We start from the raw sequence: 22,441 nt of genomic DNA, 5'->3' as shown, positions 1-22,441 counted from the left end.
CCTCTTCAGCACACTCCTGGAATTGTCCTTCCTGGCTCTGCTGATCTACATTCAGTCCATAGGTCAAGCCTCTTCATGGAGTCTTTCTCTTTTCCTCTCCTGGCTCCATGTCCCCTGAACCCACTACCTCTGAGTTACAGTGGCCCAGCTCTGCTCTCCTGAGTGGGCCTTGGCACAAGCTTGTACTTTGGGGTCCTGGCCCTTTCCTGTCCCCTTTCCTCCTGGCTCAAAGAGAAGGTGATGTAGCATTCATCCTGGGCACATGCGAAGGCCCAGCTCACCGTGGAGGATACAGAGTCATGCATGGGGGGGGGGGGGTCAACAAATGAATGAATCCTCAGCCTGGCTCCCAAGACCTGTGGCTGTCATGTTTCTTCCCACCTCCCTAGAAGTCACCCAGGCACCTTGTACCCTCAGCTTACTTCCATTCTCCTGTTTAGTCATGTGCTGTCTTGTCCAGTATGCCCTTCCTTCCATGCCCCTGTCTTCCCAGAAAGTCAGCCTGGCTCTACTCCTCCTGGTCCAGTGCCTTTACTGATCCATCCTCCATTTCCTCCACACTAATGCAGGAGCAAGAACAGCCTGGGGTCTGGTTACTGGAAGAAGCACGGTGGCTCATGTGCCTGGGTCTTTTGACACGTTTCTGCAAAGATGCAGTTGGAGGAGCTAGTTGTCTACCTGGAATTGTGGATGGCAAGCTTGAGCTGTCCCCAAAGGCTGTGGCCACCACTAGCCAAGGGCAGAATTCTCCAGAGAAAGTCCAGGTGAGAGAAGGTAGGGGCCGGGAGCAGGGCTGGCGGGCTTGCCAGCTGGAGGGCAGGTGGGGTGGCACATCTGGCACAAATGTCTGCCTTGAAGAATCGTTGGGCAGATGAAATCAGCCCGTGTATTTAAATACTAAGTAACTGACACAGAAGAGATTTCCTGTGATTCCTGTCCTTGTCATGCTTTCTTCAAAACCCAGCTGAAGTTCTGCTGTGCAGAGGGTTCATTCTTCCTCCCCAGGCTGGCCCGGCACAGGTGAGAAAGGACAGAGCCAGATCTTCCAAGCTGACCTGACTCCCACCTCTCCTACCAGAGGCAGGCCACTCCCAGGATCCTTTGCATCCTGATGTGGGTCTGGCCACCGCTGGAGAGAGGAGAAGATGGAGAGACTGCGTCTCTGTCTCTGCTCACTGACCCAGTGGCCAAGGGAGGCCAGCCTGATGGCCAAAGTGTACCAGGGCCACACTCTTTGTTCCCTGAGGGTTTCATTCTTTTTAAGTTGCCAATGACATTTAAAATTTTTTTAAGGTTCATGTTTAAAAAAAAAAATCAAAAGCCAGGTGCCAGTGCCTCACGCCTACAATCCGAGAGGCTGAGATCTGAGGATTGCAGCTCAGAGACAGCAATATGAAAAACCGTCCAGATGTTCCGCGTCCCTTGAGAATACAGAGCACTGTCATCCAGGCTTGTATTCTGCTTGGCTGGCCACCAGTGAGTAGAGGGGAGAAGCGGCTGTCCACCCTCAGCCCGGCAGACCTGCAGGCCCCACCGCTTATTACCTCCAGTGCAGAGCCATGGCAGCTGCTCCTGGCCACCTTCCCTCCTGGTAGAGTCCAGAAGAGAAAGCTGTGAGACTCAGCATGCCAACTCCCTCAGTGTGGCCTGCTCCTTACAGCCATCTGAATTTGCCACCCTCACCATCCCTCAAATCCTTAGCCCACAGTAGGTGCTCAGAATTAATGCTTAGAGACACCGGCAGGTACCTGGTAAGGATTTGGAATTGATTACCCCTTACTAGGTGGACTGGGGGCTCCGAGGGGGTGGGACTGTGCCCCAGATCAAGTGACTTTTGTCACTGGGACTTCTCTGGAGTCCATCACTTTTGCACCCAGCTGCTCCTTATCCTCTGACTTTGGGTGTGTATCTGTTCGCCTTTTCAACCCGCTTGCTGGCTTCTAGAGGTTTTGTGAGGGAGCTCAGCTGTTCAGGCCCCGGGGACATTTTCAGGGAAATGATCTCGGGGCACCCTGCTAAATGCATACCAGGGCTGCCATTGTGAATCAAAGCAGGAAGGGTGCTGAAAGGCCCGAGTGGCCCCCTGAGAAGGGGGATATTCTGGGGCTGTGCCATCACTGATGGGCAGAGTGCAGTGGGCGGGGCGGGCTTGGCCCTGGGGACGCCTTGCGGTGGGGTTGGTGGAGGAGATAGGATTGGTAGAGCACCCTGGGATGGCGCAGGAGAGAGGGTGCTGGCTGCCAACCTGCCAGTGAGAAGGGAGCGCTGGCAGCCAAGAAGCACCAGGGACTCCTCCAGTGACACCTCGTGGATTCCCTGCCCTGCTTCCCTGTCGCCCGGCCCAGCCCCCTCCTCTGCTCCCTCTGGGACTCAAGCCCCCATCGGTGGGTGCCCAGTGGTCCACAGCAAGTCTGCTCTGCACACTAGGGTGGATTTGGGCGCCCATGCCTGGTACCAACGTCCCAGCCTCTCCCCAAGCACCCAGTGAGCAGACGTGGGGCAGCGGGGTCCCTGGGGCCTGGCGAGGGCGCGGCCCAGGTCCTGGGCCCCCTCCCCGGCGCGGGGGGCCGTCTTCCGCCTTCCTGAGAGCAGTGCATTTGGCTTTTTATAAAGCCAATGAATAAATAAACAAGCGGGCATGATTAATTGATGGCGTGGAACAGACCCAGGCGCTGGGAGTCAGGTCGCCGGCCCTGCAGAGCCCGGGCTGCGCCAGGAGGGGAAGCCTGGCCGGGGAGGTCCCGGCCCCGTCCCGTCTCGTCCAACGCGGGTGGGGGGGGGTCGCGGGCGTCCGCCCCGCCCCTGCCCTCCCCGGGGGCCTCCGTCCCCAGCCCCTGCTCCGCGCTCCCCAGGCTGGAAGCCTCCGGGGGACCCGAGGGTCCGCAGAGGGCCGGGAGGGAGGGGAGGGGCGCGCCGGGGCGGGGCGGGCGCGAGCCCCGTCCACACTCGCGAGTGGGGAGGCCCGAGGGGCGGGGAGGGGAGGGCAGGCGGAGGGCGGGCGGAGCGCAGTGCAGCGCGGCGGCGGGGAGGCAGCGGCGGAGGAGGAGGCGGCGCGGAGGGAGGCGGGCGCGGGCCGGGCCGGGCCGGGCGAGGCGGCGGTCGGGCGGGCGGATCGGGGCGCCCGGTGGCGGAGCCGGAGCCGCAGCGGAGCCGGGCCGGGCCGGGCGCGCATCGGAGGCGGCGGCGCTGGCGGCATCTCGGAGCCGGTGCAGGTGAGGCGGGCGGCCGGGCTCTGGGCCTGGGTCCCCGGGCTCTGCCCCTTCCCTCCCTCCCTTCCCCCCCCCGGTGCTGGTCGCGGGGCCCTGGGGCGCGCCGGCCCGGCGCCGGGTCCGCGGTGACCTTGAGCGGGCGCGGCGGGCACGGGGCCGGCGGCCTGGGTGGGCGCCGGGCGGGGAGGCGCCTCCGCCCGCAGCGGGGAACTTTCGGGGGGCCCCGAACCCCCGGGCCTGGTGCCCGTCCTGCCCGCGCATCCTGGCTCCAGAGGTGACCCAGCCGTAGACACAGCCGCCCGGGCGTGCAGGGCCTCGGGAGAGGACGGGAGGCCCAGAGAGGGTGAGCCAGCCTCAAGGTCACACAGCGCGCGCGGAGGAGCCCGGCGTGCGCGCCGGATGAGGGCGCGCGGGGAGCGGAGCTCCGAAAACACAGCCACTCCGTTTCCCGAGAGGTGACACGCGAGTCGCTGCCTGCGGGCGGACGATGGGCGACCAGGATGACGGGGTGGGGGGGGGGGCATGGCCTGTGGCCAAAACTTCTGGTGACCAGCTGGGGCAGCGCCGGCTTGGCGCGGGCGTCGGCAGGTGTGGCGGGGTCCCTGCACCCCCCAGCCCTAAGGGCAACCCCTGCGCCTGTGACCCGAGCTGTGACTTCCTGGGGCTTCCAAAGGACAGGGGAGGGCGATGGGGCCGGGAAGAGACCCCCTGTGTGGTGGAGACGTTCTCACGCCCTCCCCCTGGCTGGCCCTGCCCTGCCTGGCCTCCTCCACCCGCCAGCACCACCCCTGGCAGTGCAGGGGCAGGAGAGAGAGCTCATTCCCTCATCCCTTCACCCCCAGAGCTTCAGAGCCCTGCTTCTTTCAGGAAGTGCCTGCCCAGCAGCAGCCAGGCTCCGAGCAGGTGCCAGCCCCGGCTCGGCACAAGGGACACACTCATTTGACAGTTTCTATGTAGTACATGCTGAGCACTGGTAGCTGTGTCAGGGGTTCTGACACAGGGGTTCTGCTTTTGAGAGGGAGCAAAAAGCACTGTTAAAATCAACATGGGGATGAACAGGCTTAAACTAGGATGGTCCAGCCAGACAGGGGTTCGGGGATTATCTGTTGGTAAATATGTCTGAGCACCTGGTTTCCACCGAGCTGTGTGCCTAATTCAGCACAAGGCATGTGGCTGGCTAACATTAGAGCCGGGACCACCTCCACCCTTCTCGCACCCCCAGAGGCGGTGGACATCAGAGTCTGGGGCCACAGGCATGTCTGTGGTCCAGGAGCCTGGGAAAATTCCAGGTGGCTTCCTGGAGGAGGGCTCCTGCAGGGAGGACTTGAAACACGAGCTAGGATATTGGCAGACTGTAGAGGTTGGCAGGGGAGCGGACTGGGCCCAGGTGGCCAGAGCGTGTCCCATGATGGCATATGATGAATTCTGGATATCAGAGTGATGTTCTAAGGTTTGACTATTCTGGAGCTGGGAGCAGGGAGAGAGAATTTGTTATTCAGGGTTGGTATCCAACAAGACTTTTTCTTGAACCCAGTGTGTGCAGTGCACTACCTGCAAGGTCATGGAAGACGCTTTATTTTATTCTGTAGATTCATTGCAGATGAATTTTAGCAGGATCTGTAGCAGCCAAAAGGTTTTCCCAAGCGGACCGATTGCCAAGAGGAGAAATTCAAACCTGGCTAAGGGCGACATTGTTTGAAAATAGGATGTACGTTCATTATAAATTAAATCTCATCTATTTGTTAAATCACATACAAAACACCAACTCCCTCCTCTTCTTATCACCCCATTACCATACTAATCTTCAAGTAATAAAATGTGTTTCCTTAGTAATAACTTATTTACCAGACTCTCTGCCCATTCAGATTGGTTCTCTTCCCACCTAAGTGGAATTACTAAAGCTTTGTAACACCTACAAATTGAATATGATAACATAACAACAACAAAAACGAAGGAGGAGATGGATTGTTGGGTCTTGGAGATTGGAAAATCAGGCCAGAGAGACTGATGGCAAGAACGGGGAGCGGGGAGACAGCTCCTGTGCAGGAGGGGAAGGTCCTCACACTTGAGTCAATGCACCGAAGGTGCCATAGTGCCCATCTTAGTAATTTTCAAACATGATTCTCACTCTATTTTCCGTTTTCACCAATCTCACCAATTGTGCAGGTTATCCAGAGCAGGAGAGATGGGGACAGTGGAGAGGGAGGAAGAAGCAAGAAGACGGGGAGGTACAGATAGGAGAGGGGGGGAAAGTGACATTTGAAAAGCTCCCATGGACAGGGGCATGTGGGTGTAGCTCAGTGGCAGGCCCTGCTTCCATCCCTAGCACCATCAAAAAAATTGTTTTAATTAAATTAAAAATAAGTGAATGAAAGCTACCGCCATCTGATTGCATATTTACAGATGACTCCTCTCTAGGCCTCACTACTGTTCAGGTGTGTTAAGGTCCATGGATCCCAGACAAGGGTTACAGAAAAGACAATTTGTAAGCAGCCCCCAGAGGAGGGCACTTGTGTGTGCAGGGTCACCCAGGAGGGAGGCTCAGGGCAGAGGGAGTGAGGGGACAGAGCTTTGAATGGGTGGAATCAGTCCACAGGCCAGGACTGGCCAGTCTGGATTGTTTCAGCAAGGCTCTGAGGCCTGAGGATGGACCTGGTCATGCTGGGCAGGGAAATGGTGGCCCAGGGGGCAAGAGCTCCGTGAGCGAGGCGATGGGGGTAGACCTAGACTGGGTTCCTTTAGGTCTGCCCCCCTTGAGGGGGACATGGGGGGCCTTGCCAGCCTCTCCAGTCAGCCAGGCCCCACAATGTCAGCATGTCACATGCAGAGAGCGGCCACTGCAGCCTGCACTTGACAGATATGCAGCCACCCGGCCCGAGCCAGCCACGGAGTGACTGTTGTGCTGGCGGAAGGCTGCATGCCATGCTGTTCCAGAGTTCCAGAAAAGGGCAGGAGCCATGTCTCCTCTCCACCCCCAGGACAATCTGAGCAATGGTGAGTGGGGAGGGAAAATCCAGTTGATGCCCCTCCCCACTCTGCACCCACAGATTCCACATCCCCAGATTCAGTTAACACAGGTGCAAGGATTATGCTTGTGATGAACATGTACAGATTTTTGTGTGTGTTGTTACTATTCCCTAAGCAGTATGTAGTAGCGAGTATGTACATAAAATTCACATGCATTAGGTAGCAAGTCCTCTAAAACTTTCCATGCGTTCTGTGATGCCCTGCTGTGCAAGGAGCTTGAGGACTCACAGAGTCAGGCCTGGCAAAGGGTCCTAGAGCCCGGGTCCTGCTAATATGAAGGGACAGCTGTGTAATGCTAGTAGAGTGGCTTACATGGGTACTGTACCTTCAGAGCCATTGTTCTAGGCTACCTTGTGGGTTTGTCCCTCTCTCTCTGACCATCAGACTGGGCACATAATATCCCTGCCAACCCCTGCCCATCTTGCATCCATCCCAATGTAGGCCCCTCGTATTTACCCTTGGGCATTTGGCTTCTGCTCTGCTCACTGTTTGTGAGTTCCCATACTGGGAGTTTCTAGGCAGAGGAGGTATCATGGCAGTGGGCTGAGGTCAGCAGGCAAGGCACAGAATCCTCTAACCTGTCTCATGTGATTGCATGCCCAAGGAAGGTAGATCCTGGCTGTGAGTCTATATGTCTTTTTTTTTTCCTCTTCTCTTTTCAAAATAAAAGTAGCTTTTTCTCCTCCTGGCTATAGAAGTGTTACATAATCATTATATAAAATTCAAATGGTATCAAAAAGTATAAAGAGGAAAGTAAAACACAGAGGAAATGCCACCAAACAAAGATAGCTCGCTTTACCTCCTGTCAAATGTCCTTCCAGATATGTCTCTCTGATGGACGGGTACGAAGATGGAAATTGTGTTTTCTCTGCCTTGCTCTCACTCAAGAACAGAGTGTGGATGTCTCGAGCATCAATAACTATGCCGCTGCCTCATCTTTGATAAGTGGCTCTGCCATAATTGATTTAATGGACTCCTTCCTGAGGGGTACTTAGGTTGTGTCCAGAATTTTGCTGTCCTAAGCATTGCTGAGGAGCAATGTGGACCCCTGGGCCATTGTCCAGGCGTATCCTGGGAATGAATTCCCAGAAGTGGAGTCACTGATTTAGACACAACTCTCAGAGGTGAGAGAAGAGAGAGCTGTTTTATGGTCAGGCAGAGATTGGGTTCTGGCTTTTGAGCATCTTGTAAAACGTCTGAAGGAAGAGGCATGGATGAGAGATTGTGGCTGGACTGGAAGGTCAGGGGTAGTCTGTGGGGAGGAAGAGGAGGGAACTGGTTTAGGTGAGTCAGGCAAGGAGGAGAGTTGTGATTTATGAAGAACCCAAGACTCAGCCAAGCTCTTTGCAATGTGCCATCTCTCTTGAGCCTGACACTGGCAAGGTCAGCATCCCCATCTTACAGAGGGGCCTTTCGAGGGCAGAAGGCGAAGGGCAGCTCTTGTTTCTTTTTATCAGGGAGTTTGTGTCCTTGTGCATGGGCCCAGCCGGTTTCCCCGGTATCCCATTGGCTGGAACTGGATAATGCGGCCATGGCTAAGCCAATCACTGCCAAGAGAATGGACCACAGGGGCTTACTAGGCCAGGACTTGTCCAGATTTGGTTGGGCTGACACAATGTGCAGAGCGCTGGCAGCTGGGAAGTGTGGGGGGGGGGGGAGTTGGTCATTCGGGAAGGAACAAGCATGTAGGGACCCCCAATGTATACTCTCTTCTCAGGAGGCGGCCTAGGAAGTAGGCAGGGCCTTCTCATGGCCTCCAAGGACTAGGACAGGGCCTGGCACATGATAGATATGGAGGGAACACACCCATTGATATGGACCGAGTGATTGAGTGATTAAGTGAATGAATGAATGAATGAATGAATGTTTCTGCACCTAACCCTTATATTGAGTACTCTCCGGGTTTTATGGGAGGATGGTTGACAGATTTCTCAGAGCACAGGAGTGGGGTGACCTCAGTGGGCCTGGACTCTAATGCCAGGGTGCTGAGGGTGTCAGAGAATTCAGAAGAACACCCCAGGTGAGGGCTGGATTGAGCCCACACGTGGGATATCTCAGCAAGGGAATGTGAGGATGGCAGGCCCCAAAGGGGATTTTTTTTTGAGGGCCTACTGTGTGCCAGGCCTAGTTCTCATCTTACCTCATCTGTCTTGAGTGGAGTTTATAGGTGGGGAAACTGAGGCTTGGCATGTGAAGTCGCTTACCCAGGGCACGCGTGGGGGCAGTGTGTGGTTTATTATGTCGATCTGCTCTGCAAACCTGGTTCCCTTTGTCAGAGGGAAGGTGGGCACGAGAGCCCACCAATGCATGGTGGTGGAGGGGGCACAGGACAGGCTGGAGACCAGTGGTCAGTATGCTGGAAAAGGCTTGATGCAGGGAACATCCAGAGAAGGAAAACAGGCAGGATCCGGGCGGGTTCGGAGCTGTGGTCTTGGGCATTTGAACCTCAGATCTGACCTCAGCCTCCTGCTCTGAGAGTCAACACCTGTGTGACCTTGGCAGAATCCTTCCCTTCTCCATGCCTCGGTTTCTCCAGCTACAAAACCATAAGGGTAATTGAATGCATGTCCCATGCTCGGCACACTGGGGTGGCCAGTGGAGACTCTCTCATCATCAGCGTTGTGCTGCAGTTGTGGGAGAGCTTGGCCAGTAGCCTCATCTAGGGGTAACTCTTTGGTACAGGGGCCCTGGGATCCCATCCTGCCCTGGATGCCCCCTCTGTGTCTGCCTTTGACTTCGTCCGCCCCTCCCCCAAGGCTGGCTCTCCAGTTTCCACCTGGGGAAAGATGGTGTGTTTTCTAGCAGGGTTCTCTTGCTCCAGTCCCTGAGCCTGGATGAGGTAGAAAGGAGATGGCAAAGGTGGCTGATGGATGGAAAAGCTGTCAGGAGTCAGAGTGGCTGGCAAGCGCCAGGCAGGAGGAAGATCTGGGGCTGGGCTATGAGAAGTGAACCTCAAAGACCCAATAAAATAGGAGTGGCTGGAGAAGAGCTGCAGTCTCACACCCCTCCTGGTCCTGGGAAAATGAGAGGGTAGAGAGAATGGGAGGAAGAGCGAGCAGCTCATCCTGAGGTTTAATACTGGGAGGGGGGCAGCATGGGGACACACGGGGCTTTGAAAGCTGTGTGTTCAAAGCCTAAAATTGAATTCCTCCAAAATTTGCAGGAGCTCTGCAATTATGGCAGAGAACACATCTATGAAATCCCCTTGAATTCTATTTCTGAGCACAAGGTTTTATAACCGGATTCAGAAATCGAGTGGAAGCGGGTGGGAACTGACCCTGGACGGCCTCCAGGCAGGAGAGGAGGGGAGAATATTTTTATCAGCAAACACTGGGTCTCGAGTCTGGTAGGGTGAGGCTGGGGGAGGAGAAGGCCGCTTCACCACTTTGGGCTCCTCACCCACTGGTGTGTTAAGATGCAAAATGTCTTTGACAGAAATTGTTCAAATTCCTGGCTCAGAGTGGGTGTCCGGGGGCCGGAGACAGCGCCGGGGAACTCATCTGGGACTATGGTATCTGAAATTCAATTTGCCAGAGACCTTTGCAGAGATGTCGCCGTGCCAGGAGCCTTGTCTGCGGGGAGGCTTCCTCCTGGCCTCTGGGTCAGGGGCTGCTGTTGACAGCACGTGGAGAACAGGACACTTGTGTTGTGGCTGTGTGGTGCCCAGGTCAAGTGCTCAGAGCTCCTCTGCCCCACATCCCCTCTCTGTCTGCGGTCTGTGGAGGCCACAGCAGCAGGGCTGTGGAGCCTGGTGGGCTCCCGTGTGGGAAGAGGGGGCTGCGGCTCCAGGCTGGTCCAGGACCATATTAGCTTGGACCACTCCATGGGAAGATGGACAGACAGATGGACAGACAGACAGACAATGGCGTTCAATTCTGATTCTAGGCTTAGAGTTGGCCCCATGTCACCTCTGGCACACTCTGATCAAAGAACGTTTCACAGACTAGGGAAAGAGACACAGAGCCTCTGGGAAGATTGGATAGCCAGGGGAGGACATGGATGGCCAGATAAGGTGTGGTGATGCTACAAGCCCAAACACAGCGCCCCACCCCCCCCACAAAGATGGAAGGAGAGAGCCCTGGGTCACACAAGCACCCGTGGTGCCAATCTCCATTTCTTGCTTTAGATGCCAAACTCGACCCCAAGCAAAGATGGTCACTCAGAGAGAGGCTGGAAGAAGAGTGATGCTCTTCTGGTCAGACAGCAAAACTAATATTGTTGCAAAACCAGGAGTTAAAAAGTTCAAAACCTGCACTCTGGCCGGGCAAGGCCACTGTGCAGAATGTGCACACAACCCCCAGAGGCACATGCAGCCTCTGCGTGAGGGTATATCATGGACCTTCACTAAGACACACTTACTGAGAGCCTACTATGTGCTAGTCCCTGTGCCTAGCTCTGTAAATAGCACTGGACAAATTCCTGCCTGGTGTCATTTGCGTCCTGGTTGGCTCACCAGAGGTCCCTGAGTCCACACACAGTCACCCCACAAGTCCCACACAGCAGACCCAAGACGAGAGAGAGAGGTCCATGTCTGTCCCTCTGTGCTGTGACAACTCGGGGCTCTGCCTCTAGAGCCAGTGGCGAAAGCAGGTCAGGCATTTGGCATGCCATTTCTTTTAAAATGAGTGAACGCATGGGGTTGGAGGTGTGACTTAGTTGGCCAAGCACTAGCCAGTGAGTAGATGTTTGGTACCAAGTTCAAGTTCCAGTCTCCAACTGCCCCACCCCCCTTCAATAAAAAGGTGACAGCCCTCTGGTGGGCAGCTCCTTCCTGCCCAGCCGTTAACCAGTCCTCTTGCTGGAATGGAAACCCCAGGAGGGCAGGGAGTCTTGCACATCCTGTTTCTTTGGCTGATGCCATCCCAGAATGAGCCTGGCACACAGGAGAGCCTCGCACAGCCACTGAAGGAGGAAGCTGCTAGGTCCTTCTGCAGGCTGGCCAGGAGAAGGGCACCCAGGGGACCAAGTGTGGACAGAGCAGCTCCCCACTGTGCCATGAGGGCTGGACACATGTGGCTTGATTCCAGCCACATCTCCAATTTATCCCAGGAGTCCATTGACCCACCAATCCACAGTGGTCCACACTTGGGTCTTCCTTGTCCGTGGCTGTAGGTTGTGGAAGGATTTCATTCATACTCAGGGGTCTGGTTTGTTTGTCAGTCATGGGCCTTGAACTCAGGGCCTAGGCACTGTCCCTGAGCTTTGTATTTTTTGCTCAAGGTTAGCCCTCTATCACTTGGAGCCACAATACCACTTGCAGGTTTGGGGATTTTTTTTTCCTTTTGTTTTGGTTTTTTTGGTGTTTCATTGGAGATAAGAGTCTCCCAGACTTTGCAGCCCAGGCTGGCATTGAACCGTGATCTTCAGATCTCAGCCTCCCGAGTAGCTAGGATTACAGGTGTGAGCCACCAGTGCCTAGCTGGTATCTTGGTTTTGTCCTGTCAAGGCTGAGGCTAGAACTCAAGGCCTGAGTGTTGTCCCTGAACTTTTTGGCTCTCGACTACTTGGGTCACACTGCTACTGCCTGCTTTCTGGTGGTTAATTGGAGATAAGAGTCTCATGGACTTTCCTGCCTGGACTGGCTTTGAACTGTGATCCTCAGATCTCAGCCTCCTGAGTAGCTAGGATGACAGGTGTGGACCACCAGAGCCTGATAGAACTTTGGTGTTTGATACATGGTCACATGATTCTCCAGTCAGTCCTATGGGGGAAGAGGTCCCTGCAAACCTCCAGGAGGGGCCCAGCCTTGCATGTGAGTAAGTGACACAGACTGTGGGTATGCTAGCATCTTCCTTTCTCTGCTCTGGCTTCACCCCTACCCTTCCTCTCACTCTCTGTGTGTTGTAGGGCCCAGAGAGACTGATGAGAGCCCTGCTCTCTGAAGGGGGGACCTCTGCCACCAGCCAAGACCTCTTTCAAGGCATCTGACAGTGTAGAGTAGACTCCTGGGAGCTGCTGGCAGAGTTGATGAAGGCGTTGAGTTTTCAGCCATAAGGAACACTGGTGCTGCACTTGGAATTGGAGGGAAGAAAGTGGCTACCACTGTGACCCGTCATGAGAATTTGGGTGGTAGTGAATGTAACCAGCCAGAAAATGAAGATTTAGCACAGTTCATTCATTCATTCATCCATTCATTTGTTCGTTCCCCATTGGACTGAGCCAGGCCCCATGACCAGTTCTATGCCATGGCTTTCAGCTGGGCTCAGCACGCTTCAACAGGCCCCAACCTCAACCCCCCCCCCCAATCCATTTCTCGCCAGGGCCCTGTAAGCCTTCATCACGGTACTGAAAGCAAAGGCTGCAGCCAGCGAGCTCGGTGCCCACAGAGCAGAAATCAATGAATGACGCCTTGGAAAGGGCCGGGACCTGGGCAACAGCTATTCCAGGCACACCCTGTACCCTCCACACGCACCCAAGCCAGTGCAGCTCTGGTTTTGTTTGCTTGCCAATTCTAGACTTGTATGTCATGTAAAAATATGCGGATTTTGAACTAATAAAAAAATGTAGAGCTACTGTAGAGATCAAGCACTCCTCTCTTTCTCTCTCTCTTTCTCTCCCTCTCTCTCTCTCTCCCTCCCTCTCTGAGTTAATAAGATTCATCGAAACCCCAGAAGCAGCCTGTAAAATAAATTAAGATTGACCTGAGTTCAAATTCTGGCTTTTCTGCTTTCAAATGATTAGCTGCCTCTCGCTGGGCTTTGGTTTTCTCAAGTGGAAAGTAAGCGGATCCCCACGCTGCTGGAAGGTTCCTGGTGTTTGCCTGGAACAGAACGAAGTGACCTGCCTGGGCTGCAGAGAGCCACGGCTGGAACAGCGGGGGGTGGGGGGGGACCCGGACCTCCACACCGCTGTGTTGGGCAAGCCCCGCATTCTCTGAATGAGTCAGACCCTCACACAGCCCAGACTGTTCTGCACATGAGCCTAGGCCCTGTCTCACGCCCCACGATGGGGAATGCCCTCACCTCTCATAGGTGGGGAAACTGAGGCTAAAAGTGAGAATGACAAACTGAGACCAAACCCCAGTTTCTTTACTTATAAAATGGAAATGGCATGCGAGACTTCCCGCATCGGGACTGTGGTGAGGATTTAGTGATCACATAGGAATGAAGATAATGATTGTATTTAATATTAATTATTTAATGAATTGCTTTCATTATTTAATGGATGTGTTGAATCGTATTCATGCATCTTTGATGTATAATAACAAATATATAAAATGTTAATTATTCAATAAAATTCATATAGAATCAAAATAAATGCCTGGCACATGAGGCACCATCAAGAAGAATTGGCTATGGCTATAACTTGGCCTAAAAATCACCAAGCAGGAACTAACCAAAGCTCACGTCTCAACAAGTTCTTTTTATTCATATTTGGTCACCTAATTATTTTTTTCCCATGGAAATTCAACAGTCTTCACAGTGCAAATCTCTGCCAAAGCTGTTTCTTACCGATTCTAAGCCAAAGAAAACAGTACTGATGAGTTGGTGGTGTCCTGGCCTTGAGCTTTAGAAGGGTAGTGTTTGTTGGTTCTTTTGGAGCAGTTGTTAAGAATGGTCTTTCCTGGCCAGACCATGGCATTACCTGGACACGAGCATTCAGTGGGCACCGGCTGTGCGTTCCTCTAGAAGCACTTTCAGGGAGGCATTTGCATTTTCCCCCCTTATTGTAGGAGAGAAGTCGGGTACAGAAGAACCAGGGAGACACCATTAGTATCAAGAGACAAGAGGCCGGGTCTTTAAACTTGTCCCCTTCCACCCCCATGGCGTGTAGGCATCCGGCTCCCTCCTATGTGTACAGGTGAGCCTGCCCTCCCCTCTCAGTGCTGCCCCTGCCCCTGCCCCTCGCCCAGGGCTGTCTGAGGTCCCAGGCTCCTCCACTTGTAAAACCCATGAATTAGATGTGTCCGTGCATGTGGTTGGAGCACATTTTAGATGGGTGTGTCTGTGGGTACTCAGCCTCCTGAGGCTGTGACAAAGTACCTGAGCAAGTCAATGTTATGAAAGGAGGAGAGGTGTCTTGTGCCTCCTGATTTCAGAAGTTCAAGTCCATGGCTCTCTGGCTTCATGGCTCAGGGCATAGTTTCGTGGTATGGGGTAGGGACATAGAGGAGCCAGGAGCCAGGAAGGAGGAAGAGGCGGGAGAAGACACACGCCTCAGCAATGAGCTTCCTCCAGCCAGTAGCCCAGTCCATCACGACTTTCCCCCCGAGGACAGCCACCAGAGCCCTCCCCATCCGGTTGCTTCCCAAAAGCCGTGCCTGGTCACGGGGTTTGCCCATGAGGCTGTCAGCGCATGTCAAACGTCCCCTGTAACACAGCCCACCTCCACCGTGCCTCGGTGCCAGGAGCTTCCATGATTGGAATAGCACTGTTTTCTTGGGGTGAAATGACTTGGGAGTGGGGGGGGGACGGGAGAGGTGTTGGTGTCCCCAGAGCTCCAAGTGAGAGATCACTGCTCTCTTGCAGAGCAGAACCAGCATGACGATGTCATGGGGCCCATGACACCGGTCCCGCCCTCCATCCCCTATTTGACACCAAGAGGTTGACCCAGCTCTTGGTGCCTGTCTTTAGGGAGGCACCAACCTAGCCCTGAGTCAACAGACTGGAGACCCCTCTGCCTGGCTCAAATGAGGCCACTACAGGTTTCCAGGCTGATGGGAAGCAGACAGGGTTCCCCAGGGAAAAGCAATGTTGTAAACCTTCTGCACATGAGCTATGAGAGGAGAAAGAACTGCATGATAAAGCTGGCTACCTTGGCCAGGCACAGCAGCTCATACCTCTAATCCTAGCTACTTGGAGGCAGCGATGGGGAGGAACACAGTTTGAGGCCAGCACAGACCCACAAAGCTAGCAAGACCCCCCATCTCAACCAACACATTAGGTGTGGGGGCAGGGAACATCGTGGACATGAAGTCCTTTGTATAAAAACAAAAACCCGCAAAGCAAGTCCTCTGACTTGTGTGTGTGTGCCTCATGTGGCAGAGCACCTCCTTAGCAAATGCAGTGCCCTAAGTCCAAACCCAAGTACTGCACCCCAGGAAAGAGGACAGGCACCCCGCTCTCTGTGTGCCTTGGCTTAGAGGCAGCCCTCACAGTGAGTAGACAGCCAGTCTTAGAAACGGAAGGCCTTCTTGAGGCATCTAGAACTCTGCTTGCTGTGGGGTGCACACAGACCCATACCAGACTATTGGGGAAAAGTCTCCCTAGCCCTGCAAGGTAGGCTGGCAGCAGCCCCTCAGTCTTCTCCAGCAGGGGTGCACAGCCTCCCAAAGGGTGGGGCCGCCCTCTCTCCCTCTCCTGCTCAGGAGGGAGGAGACCTCAAGGGCAGCTCTGTGCCTGCGCTGGGCACTGGGACTGCCTCGGCCCATCCCCATGCGAGGCCAATGCCACTTGCTTTCCAAGAGTCAATTCTGCAAAACCCACAGCTTTGCTCTGCTTGTTCAGCCGCTGCCTGGAAGATAATCTGTTTTTCTCAGGGCCTCTTCACCACCCTTCTGGCCCTGGTGACACACTTGGTTTGACTCCAGGGAGAAATTTTGTTCCTCCGGTCAGATCTCAGCTTGGGCGGGGGGAACAGGCCACAGGCCGGTGTCACACGGCTCTGGTGTGGGCCTCAGGACTGGAGAGCAGGGAGCCAGAGCAACCACTGCGCTGATGAGAGGCTAAGGGGACAGCCTAGGAGGGGACATGAGTGGTACATCTGTGACCTTTTGTGTGTGCGTGTGCTGGTACAGGGGCCTGAACTCAGGCCCTCCTGCTCTTCCTGAGCTCTTTCACTCAAGCATGGCACTCTACCACTTGAGCCACAGCTCTACTTCTAGCTTTTGGCTACGTAACTAGAGATAAGAGTCTGTCTGCCCTGGCTGGCCATAGATCTTAGCCTCCTGAATGGTTAGGATTACAGGCGTGAGCCACGGGTGTCTGACTTTTGATAAGATTTCTGGAAAGTATGGAACTTTGTGATTTCCCAAGCTTGTCTTGTTCTCCCTCTCTTCTGCGACCTCACCCCATCCCCATCCACCGTTTTCCATAATGGGCTTACAACCGCAGAGGCCTGGATGTTGTCTTGGCTTTGTGCCTGTCCTTAGCAGACACAGAAGCTCAGAGGTCATGAGCCTTTGGAACTTGCTATTTGCGTTGTTGCCAGTGTGTCCCTCTTCCCGGGCACTGCCAGGGTCACCTTTCATGACAAGTCCACTCATGGTTGGACCTCGCCCCACACGTGCTGTGGCCTCCTATTTACACACTGTCTTCAGAGCCGAGACCTTTTGCTGGTGATCAATCTTGCTGTCCTCACTTCCATTGGCAGCCAAGAGCTGTATCTGTGCTGCATCCAGAATCCATTTTGAGTAGATCATTGGTGCATGGATCAATTAATTCATGAATTCTTTCGGGGTGGTGTTTAATACAATTCTTCCAATGTCTGAAAGATCATGCTCAAACTAACTTAAGCAAAAAGTGAGTACATGGGCTCACAGCCGCTGAGCCACAGGCGAGGGCATCAGAGGGGATCCCTGAGGCTCAGGAGAGCTGCTCAGCTTGGTCTCCAGCTCAGACATGCCTTCAGACATGCTCTCCTGGTCAGAGGGGGCTGCAATACTCTGTGTGTGCATGTTTCGTGGCATCTGGAATCAAACCTAGAGCTCTGGTAGTACTAAGCCAGTGCTTTACCACAGAGTTCTAGCCCCAGGCCCTGGTGGCTCTTCCAGCCACTTCCCAAACTTAAAGACCAGGGTTCTCCTTCGCAGTCCATAAGGCAAATCTCATGGCAAGACTGGGATTGGTCCAGCATAGGTCATGTGGCCTCCTCTTGGACCAATCACTGAGAATGCAGAAGGATGAGCTATCCTGATGGGCTAGGCTGAGAGACCCGAGCAGAAGGGAGGCATGTGATTGACACTTTAACCCAATCAGCCCTCCTGATGGGGGTGGGATCATTCCTCAATGATGGTGGCTGTGCTGCCAGCGCTGGTGAAGTTGCTGGGCCAGGTGCCAGCAGCATGGTCATATAAAGATTAAGGTTTGAGCAGTGAGGCTTTGGATAAAAAGGAGATCAAGATGTGATTGGCATCCCATTTTGTGGGTGGTGTCTGCGGGCGGTGGGATTTTCAGAATGAGGGTGGAATGGCGCCTCTGGGAAAGCCTGTGGACCTGGGGAGGAATGGAGATGGCGTTAGCCGCTCCCCAGACTGACGGGGCAGCTCTCCTGAGAAAGGTCTGTGTTCTGACGCCCATGTGCCCACGTGTCTGATGACCCAAACAGCAAAGTGGGGGGAGAGAGGGAGAGAGAAGAGAGGGAGAGGAGAGAGAGAGGGGAGAGGGGAAGGGAAAGAGGGAGAGAGGGAGAGGGGGGAGAGGAGAGGGAAGAAGAGAACCTTTATGGAAATGTTGGTTGGGAAATGTAAGTGAATGGCCTCAAAAAAACTTGTAGGATCAAATATTTATTTATTTATTTATTTATTTATGCCCATCCTGTGGCTTGAACTCAGTGCCTAGGCTCTGTCCCTGAGCCCCTTTGTGCTCAAGGCTAGCGCTCTACCACTTCCTGCTCTTTCTGAATAGTTTACTGGTGATAAAAATCTCACAGACTTTCCTGCCCAGGCTGGCTTTGAACTGTGATCCTCAGATCTGCCTTCTGAGTAGCTAGGATTACAGGTGTGATTGACCAGCAGCTGGATTGGATTGAAATATTTTTTAATATAATTTGAGAATTTTAAAATTTAAAAAAAAAATCTATCCTTGCCCTGTTACCTACACCTAGTGTATATTATATCTTATACCTACTCTTATGAACCAATTAGGCTTTATAAGTAGTCAAAATGGAATCAGATAACTGGAGTGGACATTTACTGTCCCACCTACGTAACAATCCAGGAGCAACAGGCTTCAGGTCAGGCTCGATCCAGGACTTAAAAATAGGTGCCCCATTTTCTACTTCTGAGCTGTGAATTCTCTGGCTTGGCTTCATTGTCAGATAGATTCTGTTCCTCTGGGTATTAAATAGTTACCAGGATCAAGCAGGTCAAGGCAAGATTCTGTAAATGCAGAAGTGAGTTGACCGCCAGGCTCCTGGCGTGTGTCAGGGGTGCAGGGGTTCTATGATTCCTCAAGAGGTATACCGCAGAGGGAAGACTTTGGGACTCGACTCAGCTCCGCCTGCCTCCACAGCTGAAAACTGACTCCTTTTATAAATGTCTCCTATCACAGCAGTCTAGAAAACTGGAAGGAAAAAAGCCCCTGGCTTCCGTGCAGCACCACCGTTCCTGCCTTTCGCTGCCAGCCTTTCCCACGCACAACGTTTCCTTTCTTTCTCCTGCCCTCCCCTCTCCTCCTCTGCACACTGACTTCCAGTGCTCCCCTGGGCCTTCCCGAGGCCCTGCGAGCACCCCAGCCCCTCAGAACACCCGAGCCCCAGGTTCAGAGCTGACCTGGGAGGTGCCTGGTGCAATCCTAGGGACAGAGGGCTGCCATTCCCTTTTGGCAAACTGAGTCTGGAAGGAAAAGTCCCAGAAGCCCTCAGCTCTGTGCTAATATTTCAGCCCCAACATGGCTCCTGAGACTGGAAATTACCACCCCCCCCCCAGCTCAGAGGGGGAAACTGAGTCCCTGAGGGGAGAAGAGACACCCAGCCGCCTGCTGTCAAGTGGCAGAGTCTGATGGGCCTCTGAACAGCCACAGAAGCCCGGGATCTCAGAGCAGAGCTCCTGGAGGTCAGGAGAACTGGAGTTAACGCTCTCTCCGTTGTTGGAGAAAGCTCTCTGGCTTTGCTTCAGCCCAGGAACTCTCTGTCAAGTGCTAGGATTTGAGCTAATAAAAACAAGTGTCATTTTACTACGCTTTCTATAAATCTGTTAGTGACCTTTAATAAAAATTTATGACCCTGCTAATCTTGTTCCGCACCCCCTGGTCGGATTACTGCTCTGGCCAGTCATCTGCAGGCCTTCCAAGCTCACTGACCAGGTCCTGGGTCCGAGCCAGGATCCCGCTGGGAGGGACCGGAATGGCCTGGATAATGATTGATCCCAGCCTCCGGGCCCAGCACAAGGCTGCCATGACGCAGGTGGCCGCCTAGGAATCCTGGAGAAACGCAGGAGCTGGCCAGCACTGGGCTCAGGCTTTGCAGAGCACATACGAAACCAAGATTCAGCCAACCTTGCCCCCACTGCCTGGCCCTCGTCCACCCACCCACCCTTCTATCCACTCATCCATCTACCCATCCATCCATCCACCCATCCATCCACCCACCCACCCATCCATCCACCTCCCCACCAACTTATCCATCCACCTCCCCACCAACTTATCCATCCACACACCCGCCTACCATCCATCCATCCACCTACCCATCCATCCATCCATCCATCTACCCACCCACCCACCCATCCATCCATCCACCTACCCATCCATCCATCCATCCATCCATCTACCCACCCACCCACCCATCCATCCATCCACCTACCCATCCATCCATCCATCCATCCATCTACCCACCCACCCACCCATCCATCCATCCACCCACCCACCCACCCATCCATCCACCTCCCCACCAACTTATCCATCCACATACCCGCCTACCATCCATCCATCCACCTACCCATCCATCCATCTATCCATCTACCCACCCACCCACCCATCCATCTACCTACCCATCCATCCATCCATCCATCCATCTACCCACCCACCCACCCACCCATCCATCCACCTCCCCCCCAACTTATCCTTCCATCCACCCACCTACCATCCATCCATCCACCCACCTATCCATCCATCCACCCATCAACCCACCCACCCACCCACCCATCCATCCATCCATCCCTCCACCCATCCATCCACCCACCCATCCATCCACCTCCCCACCAACATATCCATCCACACACCCGCCCACTCACCCATGTATACATCCATCCACCCATCCATCCACCTACCCACATATCCATCCATCTATCCATCCATCCACTCATCTACCCACCCACCCATCCATCCATCCATCCATCCATCCATCCATCCATCCATCCATCCACCTCCCAACCAACTTATCCATCCATCCACCCACCTACCCATCCATCCATCTATCCATCCATCCACCCACCCATCCATCCATCCACCCACCCACCCATCCATCCATCCACCCATCTACCCACCAACCCACCCACCCACCCATCCATCCACCTCCCCACCAACTTATCCATCCACCCACCCACACATCCATCCATCCCCCATGCACCCATCCACACACCCATCCATCCCCCACGCACCCATCCATTCACCCAACCATCTATCCATCCACCCCTCCACCCACACATCCATCCACCCACCCATCCATCCACCTCCCCACCAACTTATCCATCCATCCTCCCTCCCACCCATCCATCTGCCCCACACATATACATACATACATCCTTCCATCACCCATCCATATACCCATTCATTGACCCACCTATGCAATTATACATCTGTCCATCCACCCATTCACCTATCTATCCGCCATTCATCCATCCATCCCTAGCAAGCTGATGCCTGTGATTTGAACCACTGTTACCTGCAAAGAAGTCTCAGGTCCCAAACACCTTTCTGCCAGGTCTGCAGCAGCCTGGGGCCCTCCCAGTCCTTGGGCCTGTCCCTCCCTGGGCAGGCACTGTGGGAGAGGGGAGGGACGAGCCTCACTGTGGGCCTCCTGCCTTGAGGAGGGGACATTGTCAGTCACCCAGGTAGCCCCGTCGAGGCCTGCCTTTTCTGCGTGGAGGATGTGGGGGGGTCCTGGAGACACAGGCTCTGGAATACAAGCCAGAGGCCTGCTGGGGCCCGGGCCCTGTCACAGGCTGCTCTCCCTCCGTGCTAGGGAAGGACAGTGGGGAGAGCACCCACCCTGAACAAGGCTGAACTTCTTGGAGCTGGAAAAGGAGATGCACAAATGTTATTAGAGGAGCCACATAAAACACAAAAATAGGACAGGAGGATGGGGAATTTGGACCACAGAAGAGAGAGAATGTGCTTTTAAATAGGCGAGCCAGGGGAGGTGGCATCTGAGCAAAGACTTGAAGGAGGTTGGAGAGGGAGCCACGAGGATAACCCAGAATGGGGCACCTCGGGTGCCAAGGTCCTGGGGCAGCGGCAGTCTCTCAGAGGCCAGCATTCAATCCAAAGAGCTGCTGCACTGATTCATGATGTCATTCCCAGCAAAGTCCTAGCTCCCGCTTTGGAAGCACTTGGCAGTGAGGAAACGATTCGGGAGCTAGAGCGACCTGGCTTCCAATCCTCCCTCTCAAGCTGTGTGATCATGGCCAAGCCACACAACCTCTCTAGACCTCCCAGCCTCAGTCCCAGTGAGACCAACAGTTCAAAGTCTGTCCAAATGTACAGGAGGGGACACCCCTCCCCCGCAGCCCAGGCACCCCAGGTCATGCAGCACTGGCAGGCCGGGAGCCCGGGCGGTGAGCTTCCCCACCCTCCCACCCCACACAGAATATTCTAGTTCAGCAGTTTCCTTTTAAAGATGAAATCGCAGCCCTGGGGTTTGAAAATAGATCTGTGTTCGCTCTCCTCAAGTGTGGGTGGCGGCTGGGTGTTTTGAATGGTGGGGGTGGAGGGGGTGCCAGGACTGACCTGGCAGCCCCAAGCGTCCCCTCTGCCTGCCTTTCCATCCCGTCCTTCCTGAATGTGCAGTTCAAAGGTCGAGGACGTGGGTTCGAATCTGGGAAGACGATGCTGTCGGCAGGCTGTAGCTGGGTTCTCCCTCGTGTGGCCACTGAGCTCGGGGTCTGTGCCAGGGGAGAGCGGGCTGGTACGGATGGACAGACATCCTGCTGGCCTGCATGCAGTGCCAGGCTGCCAGGCCTGGGAGTTCCCACCCCCCAGCCTGTGCCCCACACCTGGCACCTTGGGGACCTACCTTCCCCACACCCACGCGTCCATGTTCCCCAAGGCGCTCTGGAGAGCCACAGGAAAGCTGTCCCACCGCCAGTGAGCTTCCATTACAGAGCAAGTCCATCAGCGCCTCTGACTTGGGGTCCCGTCCTCCTGACGTAGCCAAGGTGTGCTCAGAGGGCCTGAGAAAGAGTCAAGACCCAGACTGTCAAAGGGCCTGTGGCCAGGGTTGAGGGCAGTGCAGACAGGCATGGATGGGTTTTCTTGTTGTTCCCTCCTGTGAAGGGAAGCTTCTGGGGGCTTGGAGCAGGGGAGAGCGGGGGCTTCAGGCGAGGTAGCTTG

The 22,441-nt window shown here is 54.6% G+C and overlaps 1 protein-coding gene across 9 annotated transcripts in view; it reads left to right on the top strand.

Annotated features, from left to right (window-relative positions):
• The first annotated feature begins 3,109 nt into the window (after positions 1 to 3,109).
• Positions 3,110 to 22,441, top strand: part of Atp2b2 (ATPase plasma membrane Ca2+ transporting 2) — a 160,154-nt gene continuing 140,822 nt past the window's right edge. For 4 of the 9 annotated variants that reach the window (XM_090323984.1, XM_090323980.1, XM_090323982.1 and 1 more), the window contains exon 1: positions 3,110 to 3,212. The gene's annotated coding sequence lies outside the window, so the exon portion shown is untranslated. The remainder of the gene's footprint in view (positions 3,213 to 22,441) is intronic. The other 5 variants (XM_090323978.1, XM_090323987.1, XM_090323985.1 and 2 more) reach the window with 2 other exon arrangements.

This window comes from Megascapheus bottae, chromosome 33, assembly GCF_031878675.1.
Source record: "Megascapheus bottae isolate mThoBot1 chromosome 33, mThoBot2.hap1, whole genome shotgun sequence".
Lineage (NCBI taxonomy): Eukaryota > Metazoa > Chordata > Mammalia > Rodentia > Geomyidae > Megascapheus > Megascapheus bottae.
This window is presented reverse-complemented; position numbering and strand designations above follow the sequence as displayed.